The 22591-nt window shown below is 43.3% G+C and overlaps 1 protein-coding gene across 3 annotated transcripts in view; it reads right to left on the reverse strand.

Annotated features, from left to right (window-relative positions):
* Positions 1-22591, reverse strand: part of CAB39L (calcium binding protein 39 like) — a 112309-nt gene that overhangs the window by 67481 nt on the left and 22237 nt on the right. Inside the window, exon 1 of one of the 3 annotated variants that reach the window (XM_077298080.1) lies at positions 14737-14997. The exons of the other annotated variants lie outside the window; for them this stretch is intronic. The gene's annotated coding sequence lies outside the window, so the exon portion shown is untranslated. Of the gene's footprint in view, positions 1-14736; positions 14998-22591 lie in introns of those variants that run through there. 3 annotated transcript variants of the gene reach the window in all.

The following is a 22591-nucleotide window of genomic DNA, read 5'->3' on the forward strand; positions in this document are numbered from 1 at the left end:
CTTCCCAGCTCATCACTGATACGAGTGCCAAGTACGGCGTGTATGTACTGATAACACAACTGTAGTTTTAGTGCACAAAAGATGCAATATATTACTTCCTCATGGATAGGTGAAAACATAAATCACAATAAATCATAGTGGAAAATTGTGGATAAAATGTTGAATCAAAACACAAAACAAGACGAAAGCAAGGTATGATCCAGACAGTGCAGTTTTAAGAACGACAAACTTCCCTTTTTTCAGACCCAGAACCCTGCTGCACCCGTGTCATTCACACATGCGCCCCTCTCACTCTCAGGATCCATTCTGTCCAGCACTCATCACTTTTACAATTGATCCTGCGCGGACCTTTGGTGACCCCTTGGTGAGAGTGCAGCTGCACAAGCAGAAAAAAAAACAAACACGGTAATTTATTATTTGGGCTGAAGTCCAAAAGTGCTAATGTTATGTGTACTCTTGTGTGCAAGGGGCCCCTCAGTAGTCCTACAGACCCAGATCTGTAAACTACTCTCTATACTGTCCAATGCCAACTATATTTAGGCAATTGTACCGACACTGATGGGCTCAATAACGAGAAGTCACAATAGAAAACAACATGTAGCCCTTTATGAGGTCTAATTTTAATGGCGCCTCTCCTAAGCAAAGTATCAGGCGATTTAGTATACAACACTGTTACGTGTCCTGTATTACACACACTACACCATATTCTGAAAGGAATTAAAAAAACATAACCTGTGTACTTGTGAAGTAAGAAATAACCTATGTAGGTTAATAACTATTGGTTTTGATGGCAAAAAAAACCACCTGATCCGAGGCAATAATCGTACTCAGACGTATTGGAAGGATTTGGGCCATAATCTTAAAGGGCCACTGTCACCCCCCCCCAGCCGTTATTAACTAAAAGAGCCACCTTGTGCAGCAGTAATGCTGCAGTCTAACAAGGTGGCTCTTTTAGTTTTTGATTCATTTATTACCTCAAAAAAGCGTTTTAAAAATTGGCCACACATACCAGATATTATACCGGGAGGCGGTCCGAAGCGTCCTGTATGAATCCCCCAACTGCCGTCACTCTTCTCTTCAGGGGCGATGGTCCCCGCCCCCTGAGCGCTGTTATCGTCTGAAATCCGGCGCCTGCGCTGTGCGTGCCTGGGGCCTGCGCAGTGTTCATTGTCAGTGCGGCCACCTGAATCCCCCGCCCCGCACTGTTATTCATTATGCACAGTGCGGGGCTGGGGTTCCTGGGCATGCGCACTGCGCTGTTTAGACGCTCCCCAGCTCCGACGCTCCCCAGCCTTCCCAGGAACCCCAGCCCCGCACTGTGCATAATGAATAACAGTGCGGGGCGGGGGATTCAGGTGGCCGCACTGACAATGAACACTGCGCAGGCCCCAGGCAGGCACGCACAGCGCAGGCGCCGGATTTCAGACGATAACAGCGCTCAGGGGGCGGGGACCATCGGCCCTGAAGAGATGAGTGACGGCAGTTGGGGGATTCATACAGGACGCTTCGGACCGCCTCCAGATACAATATCTGGTATTTGTGGCCAATTTTTAAAACGCTTTTTTGAGGTAATAAATGAATCAAAAACTAAAAGAGCCACCTTGTTAGACTGCAGCATTACTGCTGCACAAGGTGGCTCTTTTAGTTTATAACGGCTGGGGGGGGTGACAGTGGCCTTTTAACATCTGGAGTCAGCAGTGAAATGGGCCTATATAAATCAGGTAATTCTTTGTCCATTCCCTCTTAGACCACAATTATCACCTCATACAGGGATTTTGGGAGCTCCCCCGACACAAACGCATCGTTTCACATATCTCAATAATGTTGTGATAGCTCCTCAAATAACTTTTAGAGTTCTATCGGAAGGCCATCTAACCCTGGGACTGTGTCGTTTGACAATTTCCCCACAGCTTGTTGAACTTCTTCCACAGAGATCGGCACATCCAGAAAATCCTTATCTTTATCACTTAGGGATAGGAGACCAACGCCAGCTAGATAATCACTCTACTCCTCATGGGAGTAAATAACCCTAAAAGTAAAATCTATGTATCTTCTGCAGTATGTTAGCATGCCGAGTGCTCACCTTCCGCCCATAGCCCATAGTTTATATATAAATCCATGCTCTCTGTGCCTGTGGCAGGTTAGCCAGTGAGCGACCAGTGGTTTCTCCCTCTCGTAAATCTGCCGTTTTAAAAACCTTCGCTTATTACCTGTTTGTTGAAATAATCACAGTTGCAATTGGACCTCCTTCCATAAGTTTGCAGGGCAATTATTCTGGATATATATTTGTTCAGTCTCCTGAAATGATCAAGATCTCTGCCTTCCACCTTTTTCGGTACTCAACCAGCCTCATATTATTACATCTCAGGCGATTTTCAATCATCTCCCTTAGCCATCAGTGCCACCAATGCTTGAGTATGATCTTCCAACTCGCTTACTCCACACTTTACAGCAGTGGTGCGCTTCGCCACCTTTTGAACATCATGCCGGATTATGAAAATAGTTTCCTGAATGAAGCCCACCGGGCTCGTCTGTGCAAAAAGTGTGGAATTGCACATATTGACAGTGTTGAGAAAGTCCATCAAAGAGGGAGACTCTCCCAAGGAAACTCCTGCAGGAGCTCTCTCATCTTCCAGACCCAGGAGGCACCTGTAGAGGCCCTCTCAGGGAATCTGACAGCGTTAGGACCCTGAGGTGTCTCCCCGCCCAGCAGATTCTCCAGCCTCGTGACAGTTTTACGGACTTCACAGCCAAGCCAGCTGTCCGGAATTGCTGTATTCTCAGTGGAGCAGGTTAGTATTGCAAAGTGCCCACACAACAGCCCCTCTAATTTTCATGTAATACGGCAGAAAGCCCCCCTTGAGATGCCGAATCCTCCTTCACCTCCAGCAATTCTCTGCAGTTCCACAGGATCTCCTCACCCTCAGCCGAAATTCCATCGGCAAGGAGTCCAATTAAAGCAGGATTTCTGGCAGATTTAAATCAGGATTATAGGAATTCTGATATGGTGTGATATCTCAGCTCAGAAGCATAACCCTGCCCTGTCCAAATCTTAATGATAAATCAACGTGTGCACAACCTAAAGTGGTGCAAGGGTAGGTTCCCAAACCTTCAGACCAAACAATAACAAAACCCAGCACTCAACTTTGTTGTGAGAGGAAAAACGGATAATTTATTGTATCCCAATGCAACAAAACATTTCGGTCACACATAAGACCTTCGTCAGTAACTGGAAAGTAGATATATAAAACAGTAAATAAATTCAAGATAACAAAAAATCAGCCGGTGCCCCACTTCCGGTATGTCACATCCGGTCTAACTCTCTTTCTATACTGCATGGTAAGAATAGCTAACTCAAAGCCTACACATAGCGAACAACACAGCGCAGCCTTGCCTCATCCATCATGGCGACGGGACATTTCTGTGTGATGACCGGTGCCCCACTTCCGGTACGTCATATCCGGTTTCTGCCTCCACGCCTTGTACCTCCACACAGTGCGATATGCACTGTCTGTCTCAGAGCGTCATTTCCGCCCCACCTGACGCTCTGCAGCATACGTCGCCATTTCCGGCAGTCACTTAGTGTATATTAAGCCCCATCCTTCCAGACTCCTCACTTATACAGCGGTGGACACCGCGGAATCAGCCAGCTACAAGGTAAACTATTAGGGACATTACACCATCTTGGCCCCACTTACTTATTATGGTACGTTTGATGGTACTTATATGACTGCCCTATCTCCTTTAGGCTGCATCAATAGACTCTCATTCACGCTGTACTCAGGAATCATTGGTAGGCATAAAGCAACATGCGCTCTGTTTCACGTTTTCACTCCCCCTGATATAACCGGTCTTGCCATATCTTTACTTCCATTCTAGGCAGCACATATAGCCACTAGCATTTATCTTCATCCCAGTTCTTGGTATGTATCCATCTATACCCTTCTTCTCATTCTCTGTGCCACTGTAGATTTGTAACTCTCTGTTACCATATACGCACTTTGGAAAGCTCTCTTTTGCCATGGACATGTACGGCTGTACATGTTTCTGTTGTGTATATACTTTGTTTATTACTTATGATTTTTTGTTATCTTGAATTTATTTACTGTTTTATATATCTACTTTCCAGTTACTGACGAAGGTCTTATGTGTGACCGAAACGTTTTGTTGCATTGGGATACAATAAATTATCCGTTTTTCCTCTCACAACAAAGTTGAGTGCTGGGTTTTGTTACTGTCCAAATCTTAGACAGGTCTAATGAGAGGTTACTAAAAAACTATCATAAATAAAACAGTAGCAAACATTGTAGTAATGCAACAAATGTGTTGCTCTCTCCGCCTATGAGGAGCGGTATGTGCTTCCGTCAGAGGTGGATGGATCTTAATGCCGTCAGTTATTTCCCCCATGGAAGTACTTAGTTGCTAAATGAACATCCTCTGGGTGTCACAAAAAAAAAAAAAAAAAAAATTCCAGCAACTTTTTGTCCAGTCCTCTGTAAAAGTAAGTGCTCATAATGAACCTTTAATTCATACATCTATTAATCTGGACATTCACAAATATCCGTCTCTGCCTCTTCTGCTGAATAGTTTCATTGCCTTTGGCTCTTTTGGCTCAGTTGGCGGATTAGTAATCATACTGATAAAACCCAACCCAGGAATCTGGAATTACTAAGCAGTTTTATATTCAAGCTTGTAAGCAATAAAAAACGCAATTTTCGGAAACTGATTTCCCTATACATAAGGTCAACACAACCTTATAAAAGGCCCGGAAGGTAAAGATAGAACATGCACTCTTTTCTAATCGGGCGAGTATTTAGTTTTCATTGGACAGAGGTTTTTGAGTTACTGATGGATCCGGCTTTAAAAGGCCCAAACTGAAACTATATACTAAGCACATAGCCTTGTAGGGTATATAGAGTCCCTCTAAAAGAGGTACCGATAGTAACTTCCAATTGCTACATTCATTCTGTAATAACTAAAGTTTAATTAAACAACAACAACTATTTAGGGTGCTCCCATGGTGTGGCTAGAAATGTCAGTGTACTATTCCACCCACCAGTTCTGCATCCCTTAGTAATTGACAGCACTGGTTTGCCTGGAGCGAGCATCGTCTGCTGCGAAAGCTCAGACAGGCCAGCGGTGTCAATCAATGAGGGGCCATGTTAGACCGTGGCCTAAAAAGTGCACCGACCCCCTTGGCCACACCAAGGATGCACCCACCAACCCAATATAAGGCCATCACATTTTTTAAAGCTATGTCCCTATGCATAAATATATACACACAGTGGGGAAAATAAGTATTTGGTACACTGCGGATTTTTGCAAGTTTTCCCACCTACAAAGAATGGAGAGGTCTGGAATTTTTATCATAGATACACTTCAACTGTGAGAGAATCTTAAAATAAAAACCAGAAAATCACATTGTACAATTTTTAAATAATTAAATTGCATTTTATTGCATGAAATAAGCATTTGATCACCTACCAACCAGCAAGAATTCTGCTTCTCACAGACCTGTTTTTCTTTAAGAAGTCCTCCTACTCTGCACTCATTACCTGCATTATTGCACCTGTTTTAACTTGTTACCTGTATGAAAGACTCCTGTCCACACACTCAGTCACACTCCAACCTCTCCACCATGGCCAAGACCAAAGAGCTGTCTAAGGATAGCAGGGACAAAATTGTAGACCTGCACAAGGCTGGAATGGGCTACAGGACAGAAAGCAACAACTGTTTGCAAAATTATTAGAAAATGGAAGAAACTCAAGATGACTGTCAATCTTCCCTGGTCTGGGGCTCCATGCAAGACCTCGCCTTGTGGGGTACGGATGATTCTGAGAAAGATCAAGAATCAGCCCAGAACTACACGGGAGGACCTGGACAATGAACTGAAGAGAATTAGGACCACAGTCTCAAACATTATCGTTAGTAACACACTAAGTCATCATGAAATAAAATCCGGCATGCAAGGCCCCCAGCACATATCCAGGCCCGTTTGAAGTTCACCAATGACCATCTGGATGATCCAGAGGAAGCATGAGAGAGGCTCATGCTTTTTTTTTTGGTATCGACGCCACTTGCCGTGTTTGGAAGCTGAAGAAGGAGGAGTACAACCCCAAGAGCACCGTCCCAACTGTGAAGCATGGTGGGGGAAACACCATAATTGCTTCTATTCTGCAAGGGGACAGGAAGACTGCACCGTACTGAAGGGAGGATGGCTGGGGTCATGTATCGTAAGATTGTGGCCAACAACCTACTTCCTTCAGTAAGAGCTTTGAAGATTGGTCGTGGCTGGGTCTTCCAGCATGATAATGACCGAAACACACGGCCAGGAAAACTAAGGAGTGGCTCCGGAAGAAGCATTTCAAGGTGTTGAAGGGACCTAGCCAGTCTCCAGACCTGAAAATAGAACCAATAGAAAATCTTGAGAGGGAACTGAAACTCAATGCTGCTCAGCGACAACCCTGAAATCTAAAAGATCTGGAGAAGATCTGTATGGAGAGGTGGACCAAAATCCCTGCTGCAGTGTGTGCAAACTTGGTGAAGAACTACAGGAAACGTCCGACCTCTGTAATTGCAAACAAAGGTTTCTGTATCAAATATTAAGTTCTATTTTTCTATTGTATCAAATACTTATTTCATGCAATAAAATGCAAATTAATTTTGTGAACATCAAACATTGTGATTTTCTGGATTTTTTTTCTAACATTCCATTTCTCACAGTTGAAGTGTACCTACGATAAAAATTACAGACCTCTCCATTCTTTGTAGGTTGGAAAACTTGCAAAATCGGCAGCGTATCAAATACTAATTTTCCTGTGTATACAGCCACACACAGACAAATATAAACTGTAGGGGAAATAAGTATTTGAGCCCTTGCTGCTTTTGTTAGTTTGCCCACTGACAAAGACATGAACAGTCTATAATTTTTTTGATATTCTATCTCTCAGTGTTAAAAGTAACCTACCCTTACAATTATAGACTGTTCATGTCTTTGTCAGTGGGCAAACTTACAATATCATCAAGGGATCAAATACTTATTTCCCCAACTGTATATCATATACACACACACACAAGTTTCTTCACAAACCTTACTACAATATTTCTCTTTTGAAAATCTCTCTCAGCCCTACGTCACGGTGGTTAAGTAGTCATCCTACCCCAAAAAAGAGCACAACACATTTACCATATTTTGCCCACAGATGAGAACCTTGGAGACTACGGAGAACAAGTATGACTTGTGAGGATAATGAGGGTTACGTTACCGGAGAATTTCAGGGACAGGGAATCTGAGGGGACATGTGTACATTTACTAGTTCAGACAAGAAGGACATTTTTAGGGGAAACACTGGGCTGTTCCAAGTGAGTGGTTTCTTATTCGGAATGTAATGCACCTGGGAGAACTCTACCACATCTAGCATTACATGGAGAACCATTCATTAGAGCTTGGATGGCCATCATGTGGCGTATAACTACAGCATCTCTGTGTCTAGGAACAGACGTGCACAGATCATCAATCAATGCCGCGTTATGCACCTAATGCAGCTTTACGGTCTTCTGTTCCCAGCAAGCTCCCCTAAGTGGTTGCTGCAGATAGTCTGAATTTTAAATTTTTTTTTTGAGATTTTACAAAACTTTGCATAAAAGTAGGTAATGTTATAAAATAAAAACATAGCCATTGCAAACTTACTGAAGAGCCGTCTGCACTGGGGACTCCGGTGGTCTCAACTCCTACTACTGTGATATCATCCCGACCATTAGTCATGTGACCGCTGCAGCCAATCACGTGCCATAGAAACAAATGTCACCCTCAAAACAGTTGTTACATGCACTGGTCCTGTGAATAATTTATGTAATGTTATCACTTAAAGGGGTTGCCAAGGATTATAAAACCATGTCTTGTTGATTTAAGAAACAGCGCCACCCCTTATCATGGGTTGTGCATGACATTGCAGTTCAACTTCATTCACTTCAACGAGGTCGTTTTGCATTACCAAACAACCAATTGTCAGGGACAGCACAGTTTCTTAAAGATAACAGCCATGTGTTTATAATTTTGGACAACCCCTTTATTGACCAGTGGGGACTTTGGGGGCAACGCAAGTTTCAACAGAGGGTTATTAGTGCTATTTTTAGACTAACCAAAAAAAAAAACAAAAGTGCCTAAGTACTAACAGGCAGGTGGTTGCAACCTACCTACCTGCCTGTTTTGCCCGGCGGCATTCTCTGCCTGCACAGAGGTCTCTGACCACTCCTGCTAGCGATTCAGCGACTTGCACCGACATTACGTCAACAGAGCGGCGGCTTCTTTTCCACTCAGCTGTTGACAGGGTGGGACTGTCGACGTCATGCTGGTTGACAGAGGAGAGCTGGTTGTCCAAAAGCATGACACCAGCAGTCCTGCCCGTCGGCATAGCAGCCTGGAAGAGGAAGTGCTGCACTGTTGACAGAAAGCAGCTGAATCGCCGCCAGGAGCGGTCAGTGACTGTTCTGTGTTGGCAGAGAATGGTGCCAAGCACAACCACCTGCCTGATAGTGGTTAGGTACATTTTTTCTCTTTTTTTCCCCCCTTTCTTATTTTTACCATGTCCCAGATATCTCCTTGGTGCTGGCCCCAAGATTTGAACTTATAGCCTGTCCACAGTATAACTTCCTGATCACTGGTGGTCCATCCAACCACGAAGAGCCTGGCTGAATGGAGCGGATGTCGTCCATGCACACATCCACTACATTCATGGTCAAAGGGATTACCAGAGGTAGCTGGGTGAAGTGCTCAGCTATCTCTGGCAGTACCATTGACAATGAATAGAGCGGATGTGTGGATGCTCAACCTGGGTCCTATTCAGACTCTTGTGATTGGGTGGACTCCAGGGATTAAGAAGTTATCCTCATGGATAAGGAATAACTTCCTGATCACTGTGATCTAATCAATCATGGGCTGCCTGTCTGAATGGAGCGGAGGTTGATCATTCACACTTCCACTCCACTCACCGTCAATGGGACTCACAGTGGTCGGACCCTCAGAGATCAGGAAGCTATCCCTATAATTTAATCTCAATAGTCTAGGTATGATACTGGGGTGCACCCTCTGTGTGACACCGAGAAGAAGCTTGGAAAGTTTAACTTCCGGTTGTGTCTGTCAGAGAGTGGTAGGAGGGGAAACAACAAGTGACATGAGGGAGAAATAAGGCTATGTTCCCATGATGAGCTTTTGATCTTGCAGATTTTCTTCACCCATTACGGAAAATAGGTTACTTCATTTTTTTTTAAAATATGCATGGTAAAAAAACTCACCAGAAATTGAGCGTGGGAACATAGCCTAACACAACCTGTTGATGTTGAGTAATTTTTTGGAGGTGTTATACGATCATGCAAAACGGCATAAAGATGTCAATGCATTCAAGTGTTGGGTGGCGTTTTCAGAATCTGCTATATGGGAGTTTAATATTTTTATTTTAGAACTATGGGTTTTATTAGGGGACATTAAAAGGGTAAAAATTGACCTGAGTGAAAGGGTTAAATCAACACAGATTTTTCTTTTAAGCCATATTATCTAACATGCTTGCTCCAATTTCCTCTCTTTGAAGCACTGAGTAACAAGACGTCCTTCTCTACACTGGTGCGAAAAGGAGTGAGAAGGGGCACAGGAGAGTTCATGAGGACCCTATGGGCGAAATAGGAATACCTCTTCTTAGTACAGTGTGAGCACAAGAGCATCAAACTATTCACACGGGTCTAACAAATATGGAGCTCCGCTGCAGCAGACAACATAACAAAAATATAATTACCTGTCCAAAATAGAAATATTCAGCATATTCACAGATATTAAATGTGACGTGCTGTGTGCCCTAAATATGACTTTATATTTTTAATGTAAAACTACACCCTAATTTTTATTTTCTTGGCAGGCTCCCTTTGTAATGGAAAAATAAATACTACTACAATTATAATAAAGTCATATTGATGCCAAACTAATGACAAACGAAAGTCAAACTATTATAGGAACAACCTTGATATGTTTTTGTTACAATGAAACACTTTATATAAAAGGTCAAACATGGTGAAATTATTTTGCAAATATTACCACTTTATACCTAAAGTTTTTTGTTTTTTTTTGCATAAATGTCTAATAGAGGAGAGTCCCACCTCTAGGACCTGCACCCATATGGAGAATGAGGACCTGCACCCTGCAAAGAAGAATTTCTATGGGATTTAACAAAACCGCTAAGCACTATGGGTATAACTTTTTAATAAAGAAAAGAAGCTCCTTCAATTATCCACATAACATTTGTGTTGATCTCTTTGCTTGCCCACCACCCTCTGTGGATCACTTTAATGATACCATCTTGAGCCAACGTCATGTTCACAATGATAAAATTGGGAATCAACCGAGTGAGCTCAGCAGTGGTAATAAAACATTTAGCACTTATCTTATGGAGAAGTGATTTTTGTTAGTATGAAATACCCTTTAACAAAAACTAGCAAACATTTCTAAGATGTCAGAATGGTGAAGTCAGTTGGCTATAAACATCCTAAACATGTTATAACAATCTACAGGTTTGTGTATAAGGAAAGAGCAGGTTCTGATGCATCCAAAGATTAAAAGAGAATGTGACAGTAGGATCAACCATCCTAAACCGTCTATATGGGCATGTAGGTCATAGGAAGCTGAAGAAAATGATACCTTGATATTCGTGTTTTATTCCCGAGAAAGCCACATTTTTTAATATAGAAAAAATATGATCTGTTAAGATCTATGGGCCGGACACTGATCTCCTGGAGAATCTTTCTCCAGAGATTATTTTATATGAAATGAGGAGTTCAGACACAAAAACACATTCCCTGCTGCAAGGTTTTAAACCCCTTCCCGACCTCCGCCGTACTATTACTGCGGAGGTCGGGGTCCCCTGCTTTGATGCGGGCTCCGGCGGTGAGCCCGCATCAAAGCCGGGACATGTCAGCTGTTTTGAACAGTTGACATGTGCCCACAATAGCGCTGGGTGAAATCGCGATTCACCCGCCGCTATTAACTAAATGCCGCTGTCAAATGCTGACAGCAGCATTTAACCAGCGCTTCCGGCGGCGCCGCAGGAAATGTGCGCATCGCCGACCCCCATCACATGATCGGGGGTCAGCGATGCATCAGGATAGTAACCATAGAGGTCCTTGAGACCCGTATGGTTACTGATGCCGGCCTGCTGTGAGCGCCAACCTGTGGTCGGCGCTCATATCAAGCCTGCAATTCAGCTACATAGCAGCGATCTGATGATCGCTGCTATGTAGTGAGCCGATCCAGTTATGCCAGCTTCTAGCCTCCCATGGAGGCTATTGAAGCATGGCAACAGTAAAAAAAAAAAAAAAAAAGTTTAAAAAAAATTAAAAAAAATATAAAAAAGTTTAAATCACCCCCCTTTCGCCCCATTCAAAATAAAACAATAAGAAAAAAAAAAAATGAAACCTTCAGAAATTTGGTATCGCCACTTTCAGAATCGCCCAATCTATCAATAAAAAAAATCGAAACGCCAGAATTACGTTTTTTTGGTAGCCGCAACATTGCATTAAAACGCAATAATGGGTGATCAAAAGATCGTATCTGCACCAAAATGGTATCATTAAAAACGTCAGCTCGGCACGCAAAAAATTAGCCCTCACCCGACCCCAGATCACGAAAAATGGAGACGCTACGGGTATCGGAAAATTGCGCTTTTTTTTTTTTTTTTTTTTTTTTTTTTTTAACACAAAAGTTTGGATTTTTTTTTTTTACCACTTAGATAAAACGTAACCTAGACATGTTTGCTGTCTATGAACTTGTAATGACTTGGAGAATCATAATGGCAGGTCAGTTTTAGCATTTAGTAAAACTAGCAAAAAAGCCAAAACAAAAAACAAGTGTGGGATTGCACTTTTCTTTTGCAATTTCACCGCACTTGGAATTTTTTTCCCGTTTTCTAGTACACTACATGCTAAAGCCAATGATGTTGTTCAAAAGTGCAACTTGTCCCGCAAAAAACAAGCCCTCACATGGCCATATTGACAGAAAAATAAAAAAGTTATGGCTCTGGGAAGGAGGGGAGTGAAAAACGAGAATGCAAAAACGGAAAAGGGCAAGGTCTTGAAGGGGTTAATATGAGGTTAGGACCATCCTAAATTTGGGTACACTGACTCTGGTGGGATGGCTTTTACACTTTTTGCTTTTATCAAAAATGGTGTTTACTAAGTATCCAATGTTGTTTTTAAGCTCTATTTGCTTTTACTTACAGCAGGGTATGTGTTTATTTTGTTCTATCTTGGGTTTTGTTTGTTTCATGGCCAATGTGAACACGCTCCTATTTTGCATGCATACCAACTTATACTCCAGTTCATTTTTTTTTTTTTTAGGGTCAGTGTGAGACATGTAGATCAAGAGAGCAGTCAGTCATTACAAGTCTCACATTGGTAATCCCCTTTCATCTAAAATAATCTCTAGAGGCAGATTCTCAGGGAGATCTCAATCTGGCCCATAGATCTTAACAGCTCATTTACATATTAAGAAAAATGTGGCTTTCTCTGGAATAAGACATCAGATCGCAGAGCTCAAGGTATCATGTTATTCATCTTCCTATGACCTACATGCCCATATAGATGGCGTAGATGGGTTGATCCCACTGACAGAATCACTTAACTGGCTTCCTAAGGACTCAGTTCAAATGTGTGTCGAATACAATAATGAGTCATGACAACGTTTAACCAGTGCTGCGGACTAAGTTGGAGCTTCATACAATTGTGCTCAAAAGTTTACATACCCCGGCAGAATTTTAGCTTTCTTGGCCTTTTTTCAGACTATATGAATGATAACACCAAAACTTTTCCTCCACTCACGGTTAGCGGTTGGGTGAAGCCATTTATTGCCAAACTAGTGTTTTCTCTTTTTAAATCATAATGACAACCCAAAACATTCAAAAGTTTACGTACCCCTATTTCTTAATACTGTGTATTGCCCCCACTAACATCAATGACAGCTTGAAGTCTTTTATGGTTGTTGTGGATGAGGTTCTTTATTTTCTCAGATGGTAAAGCTGCCCACTCTTCTTGGCAAAAAGCCTCCAGTTCCTGTAAATTCATGGGCTGTCTAGCATGAACTGTGCGCTTGAGATCTCCCCAGAGTGGTTCAATGATATTTTGGTCAGGAGACTGAGATGGCCACTCCAGAACCTTCACTTTGTTCTGCTGTAGCCAATGACATGTCAACTCGGCCATGTGTTTTGGATCGTTGTCATGTTGGAACGTCCAAGTACGTCCCATGAGCACCTTCCGGGCTGATGATTGCAAATTTGCCTCCAGTATTTGCTGATAACGTGCTGCATTCATCTTTCTTTCAACTTTAAACAAGTTTCCTGTGCCTTTGTAGCTCACACATCCCCAAAACATCAGCAATCCACCTCCGTACTTTACAGTGGGAAAGGTGTTCCTTTCATCATAGTCCTTGTTGACCTCTCTCCAAGTGTAACGTTTATGGTTGTGGCCAAAAAGTTAAATTTTGGTCTCATCACTCCAAATTACCTTTTTCCAGAAGTTTTTTGGCTTGTCTCTGAGCTGTTTTGCGTAGTGTAGGAGAGATACTTTGTGGCATTTGCGCAGTAATGGCTTTCTTCCGGCGACTTGACCATGCAGCCCATTTTTCGTCAAGTGCCTCCTTATTGTGCATCTTGAAACAGCCACACTGCTAGTTTTCAGAGAGACCTGTATTTCAGCTGAAGTTATTTGTGGGTTTTTCTTTGCATCCCAAACAATGTTCCTGGCAGTTGTGGACGAGGACGACATTTTTGTTGGTCTATCTGACTGTGGTTTTATTTTCACAGAGCCCCTGATTTTCCATTTGTTAATCACAGTTTGAACACTGCTGACTGTCATCATCAATTCCTTGGTTATCTTTTTGTATCCCTTTCCTGTTTTATACAGTTCAACTACCTTTTCCAGTAGATCCGTCGACAATTCTTTTGCTTCTCCCATGACTCACAATCCAGAAATGTCAGTGGCTTGATGAAAGATGCAAGAGTCTGTCTGGATCCCAGAAACTCACTCAGCTTTTATGCACACACACTGATTACAAGCAAACAGGTCACAAATGAGGATGTTACCTTTAGTAGCCATTCACACCCATTTGTGTCAACTTCTGTGCATGTTATCAGGCCAAAATCACCAGGGTATGTAAACTTTTGATCAGGATCATTTGGATGTTTTGGGTTGTCACTATGATTTAAAGAAAGAAAACACAGTAGTTTGGCAATAAATGGCTTCACCCAACCACTAACCATGAGTGGAGAAAAAGTTTTGGTGTTACCATTCACATTCTCTGAAAAAAGGGACAAGAAAGCAAAAATTCTCCCGGGGTATGTAAACTTTTGAGCACAACTGTATATGGACTGGGAAATAAGTAAAATAAAATGAGGCACTGTATCATATAACTTCTATAATATAACTGTGATACATACAGATAAACCATCATTACAGTATAGATTCAGCTATGTACCCCCTGATCATAGAGGGTATGGAGGGGACAGGTATCAGCCACCTGTCAACCATGACTACTCCTTGTCACACTGCTGGACACGTCCTACAGCTGCACAAATACTTGACATATCTGGCTATATAGCACACAGTACCTGTAAATGCCAGGAAACCTTTACTAAGACATATTGACCCTTCCTAGTTCATGCATGCTATATTCCAGCTTATACATACGTAAGCAGTACTTACTGGGAATCTCTAAGACAGCGCAGTCAGAGGAACACTTTACACAGCGGTGAGGAGACAGATTACATATCCCAGCTCTAGTCTCTATCCTGGTAATGTAAGAGCAGCAGACATCCCCTGCACCTAATCGATGGCTTGCAGCAGTAAATTTCCACTCCAGGCTCCCAGGGCTCAGAGTCTCTCTTGTTGCATCGGATATAGGCGGTGCTGCTTCTGGTAGAACCAGCTCTCTGCTGAACTTAGCAGCTCATCACAGGAATGTGTAGAAGACAAAAGACAAAATAAGGCTTCTGCCAAGAGAATCCTAGGAGGTTAAAGTCCCCGTCAGCAGGCAGAGCGCTCCAGAAGTGTCCGCCTTACTGGCTGCAGTTCACCTCTCCAGAGAATGAATACCTAACATACTGAAGCCATTATATAAGGGGGGACGAGCAATACCTGAACACAACACCACCGCCCCACTTAGCGGCATTTCGCTTTCTCTCTCGCTGCAAACTTGATGACGAAGTTGCACAAAAAAGACGTACAGTTACATGTTTGACTACGTTACACGGAGCGCGCACTTCTACTACTTTACTTGTGACTCCACAGGGGTCATTTTGATGCCCATTTTTGAATCACACAAAGGTCCATTCGCGGAGACTTATTTATTTTGCTTTGTTTATAAAGCACTATCACATTCCGCACTGCTTTACATACATCATCGCTGTCCCCACTGGGGCTCACAATCTACAATTTCCTATTAGAAATGTGTTTGGAGAGTCGGCGGAAACCCACAAAAACTCGGGGAGAACATACAAACTCCTTGCAGATGTTGTCCTTGGTGGGATCTGAACCCAGTGCTGCAATGCAATGCTGCTAACCACTGAGCCACCGTGCTGCCTGGTATTTTGTGCGCCATTAGTGATGAAGGATGCGCTGGAGTAAAATGCACCAAATTCAGTAACAAGAATTATTTGTTGCATATTTCAGCAGCCGAGAGAAACAGAAATGTACTCGAGTCGTGGGATGGATACACTCCTGGTATAAAATGTATGCCACTTAATTTGTATAAATAATTCATTCATCAACCACGCCACAGGAAAAAAACATAACAAATCTGCAATGTGTGCACAGGCCCTTATGAGAATCTGTCTCCAGGTTTTGCCACTTAATCTGAAAGTTTTCATAACGTCACCAGCAGGAGATCATCACTAGAGGACTAGAAAACCTGCTGCCATGCCATCCTCTATACTCATGAGCGCTGTATAACCCCCGCCTCCAATAATTGGCTGCTTTCTGCCTATGAACAGAGTATGCAAAAAGCTGTCAATCGTTAGGGTGGGTGGGGTATATCTGCAGCAAGTAAAAATGTGATATTATAAAAACTGCCAAAAAAAAAGTTATCATAAAGTCACTACCACAGGTAAAGTTCACTAACATTCATGGTGAAATCAAGCACATTTTCTGCCAAATGGCAAGAAATGAACTGAGAGACTAAGCATGTGCGATGGACCATGCCATTCACCTCCTCCATTGAAGAACTGGGGCTTGAGTCTTCTGATGGAGGTCACAGTAGCGGGAAAAGTACCGATCTAATAAGTATCACCTATCCAGGGGACGGGTGCTAATTTTTGGACACTGCCCTTCACCTGTGACTTTCCAGCTGTTGAAGAACTATGGGTATGTGCACACGTTGCAGATTGGCCGCTGCGGATTCGCAGCAGTTTTCCATTCGTTTACAGTACTATGTAAACCTATGGAAAACAAAATCCGCAGTGCACATGCTGCGGAAAAAAAACGCGCGGAAACGTAGCGTTGTTTATTCCGCAGCATTTCAATTCTTTGTGCGGATTCCACAGCGGTTTACACCTGCTCCATAATAAGAATCCGCAGGTGTAAAACCGCAGGTGGAATCCGCACAAAAACCGCAGAAAAATCGCGATAAATCCCCAGGAAATCCGCAGAGCGGTTTACCTGCGGATTTACCAAAATCAGTCCGGAAAAATCTGCAGAATAATCTGCAGCATGTGCACGTGGCCTATACCTAAGCATGCAATGATAGCTGCCACACTGTCGTAGGGTTGACTCCACCGATGGCATACATTACCTTTACTGCTAAGAAGGACCAGACCTTCTACAATTATTCCAGTCTATCTGAAAATGTGTGTAACATGATTCAGTGCTTCCATGGTATAATGTAACAAGTGTTCTGCACCGCACACGAGGACCATTCATTGGGTTTCTCCAGGGACTTGCTACATAGAGCGAGGAATGTGTCGGGGAGGCCACTTTTATACATATATGTTAAGAATACATTATACAGTAGGTGATGCACTTTCTGTAAAGTCTACTTTACATACATACTTCAGTGTATAACTATCAAACAATCCCTATTAGTTCTCAATTGTAAATTAACACATGTCTTAAGGCCGAATTCACACATCCGTGTGTACGAGTAAAGACCTGGGTGCAGGTCTCCTGACCCGAACTGGTCAGCCACATATATGCCAATGACGCTGTTGGGTTCAGATTGGGAGACCAGCGGCAGGCCTGTGCAACACACGTGCGAATGTAGCCTATTACATATTTAGGAATCTAACCTATGAAAAAGTCTTAAAGAAATCCAGCACCTGAAATAAGTCTAGAAAAATCATACTTGCCAACTCTTCCAAAAGGCTACAGGAAAAAGGGGAGACCTTCTAAACACCTTGAATAGCTAGAAAAACTTCTGTGAAGTGCCAGATCCTACTGAAAACCCGCTCTCATGCCAGAAAGCACCGATTCAGAATGACTTTTCCTTGGAAGAGACATGCATGAGACTACAGGGAAATTTCAGGGTACATGACCTGTCCTTCCAGGTGGGCTGTTTACAGAGCTGGCAAGTATGCATAAGATCTGGAGGAAAAAGGCAATCTGCGGTATTTTACTGCTGGGGAAAATTGTGCACAATTTACAACCTTATTTTTGAAAACAGTGCATAAATGTAAAAGGTGAGCACTATTGCTAGGCCCACCCAACTATACACATTTCAGTACTTAGATAAAGGATGGTGGACAACCAGCTTCTCGTAATCACCTTGACTGGCAGCACTATGGAGGCCCTCAGAAAGGTGGAGTGGTGCTTGTGCCCAATTTTCTACAAGACCACATAAGCGAGTAGCAAATTGTAAGTCACATGACGAAAAACAGACATAAATATATTTAAAACATCAACCAAAAGTGCTTTAACTTTTATTAAACAGAAAGCCCTAATTAAAAAAAACAGCGATATAGTACAAGCGAAAAGTACAACTTGTCCCTAATTAATGAACAAAAAAAAAAAGCCTCAGGCGGCTTTGTTTCCGCAAAAGAAAAAATAACAAAACTTAAATTCCGATATGCCGAGCTCAAATAAGTTTATTTTGTGTGATCTCACAGTCCAAAAATGGCTTAATCCCAAAAAGGGGTTTTCCAACTACAGAACTGGTAAAGTCCCACGTGAGCAGCCTGGGTGTGTGTTCCTTTAAGTAGTACAATAAATAACCAACATCTCATAGCTGCGGACCTTTCACCCAACATTCCACAAATGATTCTTTAAATTTTAAAATATTTTTTGGAATGCTGGTTAATTTCAAGTTCAGCAAAAAGCAAATTTTATTTCTACAAGTTTCAAATGTGGAGTTGTTTAGAAATCAGAACCTAATAAAATAAGTGGCGGCATCTCATCCTCAGGCTGGGGTCACAAATGATGCTCCTGGGTTGCATCGGCTAAGAAGTTGGTCCCTAATTGTTGCCGCGGCTTTTCGCTGCATCATCAGAAATGACTGCTATTGAGCTCCTTGTTTCCAAAAGAATATTCAGAAGGTAGAGTCAGTTCAAAGGCAGCAAGCAGATTATTACATGGGATGAAAAGCCTCCCTTAGGCCGGCGTTTTTTACGGCCGTAATACGCAGAAATGTTCCCAAAATAGTGATCCGTATGTCATCCGTAGACAGGGTGTGGCTGCGTATTTTGCGCATGGCATCCTCCGTATGTAATCTGTATGGCATCCGTACTGCGAGATTTTCTCGCAGGCTTGCAAAACCGACATCTAATGGATTTATGTGCTCAAATGTTCGTTAAAACATATATACAGTATTACCACTGCGCGGCCGCCCTGCTTGTGATTCCCAGCCCCGCAGTGACTTATTGTGATGCTGCACGAGTAAAAATAACGTAAAGTGGACCCTCTGGACCGCGACGACGAACCCCTCACGGACGAGCTGACCTGGTGGACCGCCCCCTATACAGGGAGAGTTAGGGGCAAGCCCGTGAGGGACTATCGCCACGGAAGCTGGAAGGCTATACAGAAAAGGACCAAAAGACGTAGTGGTGCTAAAAGGAAAACCTGGAGGGACACGGAGCGAGTTAGGTAGAGACAAGGGAGAGAGGACAGGGGTGCGGAGAAGCTGAACTGTATGGGCAGTGGCTGCAGGGACTCAGGACAATAAAGGAACCGGGCTACAAGGGTTAGAGGAAAACGGGAGGATCTAGCAGAGACCCAAAGAGGCACTGGACAGGGGGTACAGGACAGAAGGAGAGCAGGCACGGAGGAACCCAGGGGGAAGAGGCAGAGACGCAGGTATGGCGCCGAAGGCAGAGGAACAAGATCAGGCGGAGGAAGGACTATGCGGAAGAAGCGGGGGACCAGGAGCACATGTGGAACACAAATGATCTACTGGCACCGAGTAAAGGAGGAGAGCTGCTTACGTATCGAGGCGAGGAAGCACTTCCGGGTGAAGATCCTCCAGGACGATCGAGAGGAGAGGAAGGAGCGCCGGCAGAGAAGATCAACGGTACGCACGCGCAGTGAAGAAACTAGTGTGCGCGTGCGCCCGACGAGCAGGAGCGGCCGGGAGCGAGCGCAGAGAAGAGGACACCGCAGGAGAGGAGGCGTGCCGGAACGCCGAAGACTGGTGAGTATGGAGAGGCGGCGACAGCGGCGTGACACTTATGATTTATTCACATTGCGGGGCTGGGATTCACAGGCAGGGCGGCCGCGCAGGCGCAGTCAACTGGGCTGCATATGAGGAAAGACAGGCAGCGCTCACTGCGCCTGCACCAGGCAGGGGAAAAGAGCGCAGGCGCCGGCTATTTTAAAAACAGCGGTGAGGAGGAGGCGGCGCCCGGCGCCAAGAAGATGTGAGAGACAGCTGTGTGCTATCTGAAGCAGGGGGGAAACGCTGGCCTCCCTGACTGAAGACAAGGTATTTCTGACAAATTATAAAACTGATTATTTCTCTAGTTACAACACCCAGAACTAAAAGAGCCACCTTGTCAGGTGGCACTACTGCTGCACAAGGTGGCTCTTTTAGTTTGAAACGACTGGGGAGGGGGGGTGACAGGTTCCCTTTAACCCCTTCAGATGGATTTACATCGTGGGACTGACAGAACGACAGAAGGTATGGGATATTGTTGATTTTTTATGTTACCTTTTTTACAGGACGAGGGTCTTCAGGTGGATTACCAGTATAATAAAATATTACAACACCCTGTGTCTTTATTTAATTAAAGTACTTTGTAATAATGTGTGTGTGTTTTATTAACCATTTCGTACTATTGGATTAATAATGGATAGGTGTCATAATTGACGTCTCTCCATTATTAATCTGGCTTAATGTCACCTTACAATAGCAAGATGACATTAACCCTTCATTACCCCATATCCCACCGCTACACGGGAGTGGGAAGAGAGTGGCCAAGTGCCAGAAAAGGCGCATCTTCCAGATGTGCCTTTTCTGGGGTGGCTGGGGGCAGATGTTTTTAGCCACGGGGGGGCCAATAACCATGGACCCTCTCCTGGCTATTAATATCTGCCCTCAGTCACTGGCTTTACCACTCTGGTGGAGAAAATTGCGCGGGAGCCCACGCCAATTTTTTCCGCGATTTAACCCTTTATTTTACCGGTTAGAGTGCCCAAATTTTGCACATACACACTACTAACATTAGTAGTGTGGAATATGCAATAAAAAAGGGATATGAGATGGTTTACTGCATGTAAACCATGTCTCATATCATGTCGGGTTTGTGAAGGAGAAAGAAAAAGCCAGCAATTGAATTACCGGCTTTTCTATAAAACACCGCTGCGTATTTCTCGCAAGTCACACTGCTGGTCTGTGTGTAATTCGTATTTTTCTTGCCCCCATAGACTTTCATTGGCGTATTTTTTGCGCAATACGCTGACAATCGCAGCATGCTGCGATTTTCTACGGCCGTACAAGACCGTATAATACGGATCAGTAAAATACGGCAGATAGGAGCTGGGCCATAGAGAATCATTGTACCGTATGCAATCCGTATTTTCTGCACCTCTCATACGTCCGTAAAACTCGCTAGTGTGACGACGGCCTTATGAGGAGAGATTGGAAAATATAGGCTTCTTTAGCTTAGAAGAAAAATGTCTCCGATGAGATCTCATTAATAGGTATAAATACGTGTGTGGTCAATACAAAGTGACTGGCACCGGACCTATTCCTTCTAAAGACCTCATCAAGGCCCAGGGGGCATCACTACGTGTGGAGGAAAGGGGAATGATAATTTATTCATACATCTTTGAGTCACAGAAAAACAACATGGCTCTGTAGACTTCTAGGCCTATGATCCTTCAACTGACAAAGGCCAAAAGAGCGTTCTAGCCCATCGGACTGTATGGTCCTACTCCCGAAGTATAGGTGTGATGGAAGCCTCAGACCAGAAGACCCCGCCACAAGAGCAGACAAGTTCTTAATACAAGGGAATGGTTCACTTTTTTTTCCACTAATGAAAATGAGGTACTGATACGTGTTCTTTTTTACTACCATAATTTGCTTTTTTTGTAAATTATTTTCTGATGGTGAATTTATTTATTTGACTTTACGTTCATGATTACGGAGGCATTCATCTTGCCTGAGCTATTAACAGCATATATGGATATGCTTTATAGCAGTCACACAGACATCAAATGACTGGAGATTTCTATGAAAGAGTTTCCTGGTATGCTCTGTGACCTGTGCAGAGAGGGGGAGGAGGCGAGCTGTGACCATCACCTATAGTGAATGCGATCCTGTGTCATCTATATCTAGGTGATGTTTTTACTGTAATCCTGCCTGTGGTGATAATGAGATGACATTTATGGTATTTTTACATGCAGTTTACCACTTCCCAGTTGCACGAGTGCTACACAACGAGGAGCAGGTCCCTTCCTTACTGTTTCTTCTGCTAAGATATAACGATAAACCGGATTGTCAGGATCTGCTGCCACGTGTGAATGTAGAGGTTGAGCACTCGCCCCTCTCCAGCGCTGGATATTTTTTTGTATAAAGTATAGATTTTAACCTCTGGTAATCTTGTGGTCAAATCCTAAAAACAGGAGGAATTTGCAAAAAAGTGGGTACTTGGTGGCAGGGTTAAAATGTCTGGATTTTTGCAATGTAAATGTTGGCAAGTAGGTGCCAGGATGACTGCCAAGAAGTGATCTCTACAGAACAGCAAGTGTCTGTTCATGATGGGGTTAAGTGGCTCGTGTTGGAACTGCATCATTTCAGGATTTTCCCCCATTATTATTGATAGTGACAAAAAATAAATGAAAAGAAAATTACCAAAAAAAATTGACAAATACATCTAAAAGAGGAGTCTCCACAATTTAAACAAGGAATGCAGTCAAATAATAAATGACTCAACCCATCACTCATGGGGTCCTTACTGTCTGTGTGATGACATGAAGGGCAGGGGACCTCCGCAAATAATTACCGTCCTCAGCAGTGATGGTAGTATGGCCTTCACGGTCCATTATTAGCAGGTCGGATCCCACAGACCGATGGGACCACAAACGTGTGTGGGGAGGGTGGGCACTTACCAGGGGAGTAAAGTATTTCACATTTACA

The sequence above is a fragment of the Ranitomeya variabilis genome, chromosome 3 (assembly GCF_051348905.1).
Source record: "Ranitomeya variabilis isolate aRanVar5 chromosome 3, aRanVar5.hap1, whole genome shotgun sequence".
In the NCBI taxonomy this organism is placed as follows: domain Eukaryota; kingdom Metazoa; phylum Chordata; class Amphibia; order Anura; family Dendrobatidae; genus Ranitomeya; species Ranitomeya variabilis.